We start from the raw sequence: 4,884 nt of genomic DNA, 5'->3' as shown, positions 1-4,884 counted from the left end.
TCAAAAAAAAAAAAAAAAAAGAAAAAAAAGAACTGGGCTCCTGAGATATTTTACTTCAAATTCTTTTCTTATAATAATAGTGGCCTTTTTTTATTACTATTATTATTATTATTTTCTTGAGACACAGCCTCAAGCTGTCACCCTTGGTAGAGTGCCATGGCATCACAGTTCACAGCAACCTCCAACTCCTGGGCTCAAACAATTCTCTTGCCTCAGCCTCTCAAGTAGCTGGGACTACAGGTGCCCACCACAACACCTGGCCATTTTTGGTTATAGCTATCATTGTTGTTTGGCAGGCCTGGGTTGGATTCAAACCTGCCAGCTCCAGTGTATGTGGCTGGCATCTTAGCCGCTTGAGCTGCAGGCACTGAGCCAGTCTTGTTTTATTAAATACACTAAATGCTTGAAGGGGCAGGATTTAATTGCATTCACTAATGAGAAGGAATTCAGGCTGGAGCCCTTTAAGCACAGTGGTATTTAAACGTGGGTCCATATTTATGCATAGGCTTATATTTCCAGCCCCCAGGGACATTTCTGGTGAGCTGTGCAGAGGTGAAGGGAGGAGAGAGAAGAAAGGGGTCTCAGAGAGCCAATGAAGGCCCAGGATGTTCTGCAACACAGGCCCTGGGGTTTTGCACCTGCTGGTCCCTCCTGCCCCTGTCCCTTCCCCCACCCTCCCCCAGGTGGCCAGGCTGAAGCCTCAGTGCCAGCTGAGATTTATCAGAAGAGAACTGAGCAGCTGACTCCTTTTTCACTTGTGCTCCTTGTAAAACCTGGAATGCCTGACACATGAAATTCCAAGTGTGTGAAGTGGGGATTTGTCTCCTTCACATTATTAGTCTTCCAAGGCATCCTTGAGAACTGGGTAGAGAAGACCTCTAACAACCTGCCCTGGCTTTTAACCAAGAGATCCACGCTGGGAATGGAGTGGAGGACCAGAGATAAAGAGCACAGCTGGAACTTGTGGCCACAGGGACTGCCCCCCACATTCAGAATGTGCCTCCCATGTGCGGTGAGAGCATGTGGAGCTGAGGCTGGGCACCCCAACCAGCAGCCCGGGCCTGGAAGACCTTGGTCGGCCGCACAAACAGGGTCGCTGTGTGACTGCAGAGTGCCAGAGAATGGGGGGAGGAGGGACAAAAGAGTGGGCCACAGACTGCCCCACAAAAGGGAAAGTGTGGGCAGCCCCAGGCAGGAAGTTCTCCTTAGACAGGAAGCCCACGGCAGACAGCACAGGGAGGGGCTGATGGGGCTGTCATCACCACTGAGGTCATTTCCTCCACCCCCGTGTTAAGGGGGCCCAGTGGCTGACAGATGTCCTTAATCTAACCAGGGGAACCAGAGGGAAGGAGCAAGGGCTGCAGAGTGCTCTGCACACACCCTGAGCAGGAGGAGCTTGGGGAGTGAGGCTGAGTCCCCTGCTCTGGAGAGCGCCAACTTCAGCACCGGACCCTCCTGGTCACTCTTTGACTGCGGAGCCCCTGGGAGCTGAGAAACCTGCAGAAGCCTCGGAGAATGTACAGGTGTGCTCCTGTTTCCACAGCTGCACACAGAGGTGCTCCTCCACACACTTTCATGACATCTATTTTTCTCAATATTTTAATAAAGGTGAACAATTGATTTATCCAGTTATAAGTTTTTCCTGGTTCATTTTCTGCATGGCAGCAGCAGTTTGGAATAAAACATAAACTCACTTAAAGAATCACTGCTACGTACGTGCAATTACCTGCTCAAAATATTTAATTTCTTTTTTAGAAAGTGTTCCGAGTAGATTTTGGTCATCACTGCTCTATAAGTTGAGGGCTAAAGTGCACCAGCATTTATGAAGAGTCTGTGGCCTGCCCTGTGTTTTAACGCAGAAGAAAAAGGGGTTCTGTAAGCTTAGAAATATTGGAAACGATTACTCTGTACCAAAAAGGTGGTTAATACTGGTGGTTCTCAGCTAATACAGGGCAGAATCAAACAAACAGCTGCAGCGTGAGGGTTAGCATCAAATGATGGCGAACTCTTACCAAAGGCAATGTGTAATGAATTTTAATCACTGTTTCCTAAGCATCTTACAGAGGATATATAATTTCCCTGTTGGTTAAAATAAGGTGAATGTAAGAATCTGCACACTACTGCAGCTGAAACCTAGAGAGCCCAGCTCCCCAGACCAGGGGTGCTCCCTAGGTGCCAAGTACATTCTAAGTTTGAATACGCTTTCACGCATGTGATCCTCGCAGCAGCCCTACAAACCTGTTATCGATCTTTGCATTTTACAGCTTGGGAAACTGAGGCACAGGAAGTTAAATAAGTTGCCTAAGGTCTCTCACCACAGCCAGGATGTGAGCCCAGCAGGCTTCCAGGAGCACAGTGTACACTGACTCCCCTTCAGCCTTTCATGCAGCTGTCCACTATAGGGGCCTATGTGTCCTGGGGCACCTGAATACTGAGTTGCAACCTCAAAAGACAATTTGGTACATCTCCAGAGCAGACTGGCTCTTAGCTCAGGGTTCCCCAGGGCAGGTTCCTTGGAACACTGGTTCCACATACATTGATAAATGCTACATGAGAAGGGGCTTCCATGGGTAAATGAGTTGGGGCAATCCAGGGTCACACATGCTGGCCTGCCAGCTTGCGGTCATTTCAAGAGTACATGCCTTTTATTCTGGAGACTTTACAAACTGATGCTCTTTACCTCATCAAACCCCATAAGCATATAGGTGTAAGAAGAGGGCAAAAGGGACGAATAGTCAGGAAATGTCCTCCCTGAGGAGCACCTCCCGTGTGGAGGGCTGAAGTAGGGTCACACAGTCAGTGAGCACCACTAACCCTGTCTCTGGCACCCTCTGGATGTGCTGTGCCATCAATGATAAGGTATAGAGGTTGGCCCCTCAAATCTCATGTTGAAATTTGATCCCCAGGCCAGGTGTGGTGGCTCAAGCCTGTAATCCCAGCATGCTAGAAGACCCAGGTGGGTGGATTGCTTGAGCTCAGGAGTTTGAGACCAGCCTGAGCAAGAGTGAGACTCCATCTCTACTAAAATTAGAAAAACGAGATGGATGTTGTGGCAAGCGCCTATAGTCACAGCTCCTCAAGAGGCTGAGGCAGGAGGATCCCTTGACCCTAGGAGCTTGACTGAGTTGCCGTGACCTATGATGTCACAGCACTCTACCCAAGGCACAGAGTGAGAATCTGTCAAAAAAAAAAAAAAATTGACCCCAGTGTTGCAAGTAGAGCCTGGTGGGAGGTGTTTGCGTCATGGAAGCAGAGCCTTGTGAGTGGTGAGTTGCCCTCCCTGCCAGAGATGAGTGAGTTCTGGCTTTATTAATTCATGTGAGAGCTGGTGGCTTACAGGAGCCTGGCATCTCCTCCCTCTCTTGCTTTTTCTGTGACCGTGGGACACATCTGTGCCTTCTTCCTTGATTAGAAGCTCCCTGAAGCCCTGGTCAGAAGCAGATGCTGGCACTGTGCTTCTTGTATAGTCTACAAAGCCCTGAACCAAATAACCCACTTTTCTTCATAAATTACCCAGCCTCGGGTATTCCTTTACAGCAACATAAAACGGACTAAATAATCACTGTCTGCAACATGTTAATGGAAGTGAGCAGTTGATTTGTCCTGGACATTAGTGGCACTGAAGCAGCAGGACTGGAAAGGCTAAGATTGCCAACTGTACCCAGGAGACACCTGCACAGGCTTGTGAAGACTGCCAGCCTTCATTAGGCCGACAGCTTTACTTCGGAACTTGTCAGAGCCCTTAATATTTTAGTGTACATTGTGAATTTCCAAAGTGGTGATAAAGTACCCTTTATGTTTCCAGGTTGTTACCTAAGAGTCCTTTCTTCAAGAAACACCTCTCAGAATTCATGTAAGACTCACAAGCATTGGAAATGCTGATTCTTTGCCCTCTCAGTTCTCTTCCCTGTAGTTAGCACCATTTCATTCCAGGGACACTGCTATGGTCTGAATGTTTGTGTCCCTTCAGAGTTCATGTGTTGAAATCCTACCCCAAAGGTGGTGTTAGGATATAGGGCCTTGTGGGAGGTGATTAGGTCATAAGGATGGAGCCCTCATGAATGGGATTAGTGTCCTTTTGAAGATGCCACAGGGCTAGCTTGTCCTTTCCGCCTTGTGAGGTCACAGTGACAAGGCACTATTTACAAACCAGGAAATGTGCCCTCTCTGGACATAGAACCTGGCAACACCTTGATCTTGAACTTTCCAGCCTTTGAAACTGTGAGAAATATATTTGTTTTGTATATAAGGTACCCAGTCAATGGTATTTTGTTCTATTAGCCCCAGCAGCTTAAGACAGATGCTGGACAAGTGTATCATGTCAATGTTTCCCATTTCTTTTATTAAAGTATCCTCTAACTCACTCACACTTTCAGCTGATACCTTGATATAAGTTGCAAAGTTCCCAGCAATGATACAAAATCCATCAAAGTCTTCACCTGCTGGTTCAAATCAAGCATCATTAGGGTCAAGCAGCACAGTCTGAATTCTGTGCCCAGAGTTGTTAGTGCTGATTTATTAATACAGCAGCAACTATGAAAATGGCATCCTTAAGACTGAACTCTTTCTGAAAGTCACAGAGCCCAGGACTCTGTTAACTGCAACAAGCATTACCAAAAATAAACACAAAAAGTGTTTATACTCGCTCTTCAAGAACCGTGGAATCCCTTGGCTACATGGGAGGTGGGTAATACATCCACAAGAAGCTCCCCAGGGAGCATTAGAAGTCTCTGCCCAGAAACAAAATTCTTCCATTTTTAACCACTTCTGCTGCCCTTCGCTGAGCTCATGTGGCCGGCCTACGGGGCCTGCTGGACCAGGCGGATCTGCTGCCCTTCGCTGAGGTCGTGTGGCCGGCCTACGGGGCCTGCTGGACCAGGCGGA

At 47.8% G+C, this 4,884-nt stretch overlaps 1 protein-coding gene across 1 annotated transcript in view; it reads left to right on the top strand.

Moving 5' to 3' along the window:
- The window catches only part of GLRX (glutaredoxin), a 21,644-nt gene extending 19,999 nt beyond the window's left edge, over positions 1-1,645 (top strand). The window contains exon 3 of the mRNA XM_023510949.1: positions 1,334-1,645. The gene's annotated coding sequence lies outside the window, so the exon portion shown is untranslated. The remainder of the gene's footprint in view (positions 1-1,333) is intronic.
- Positions 1,646-4,884: the final 3,239 nt, after the last annotated feature.

Source organism: Otolemur garnettii, unplaced genomic scaffold (genome assembly GCF_000181295.1).
Source record: "Otolemur garnettii isolate 467f Iridium unplaced genomic scaffold, OtoGar3 scaffold00017, whole genome shotgun sequence".
NCBI classification, from domain to species: Eukaryota; Metazoa; Chordata; class Mammalia; order Primates; family Galagidae; genus Otolemur; species Otolemur garnettii.
This window is presented reverse-complemented; position numbering and strand designations above follow the sequence as displayed.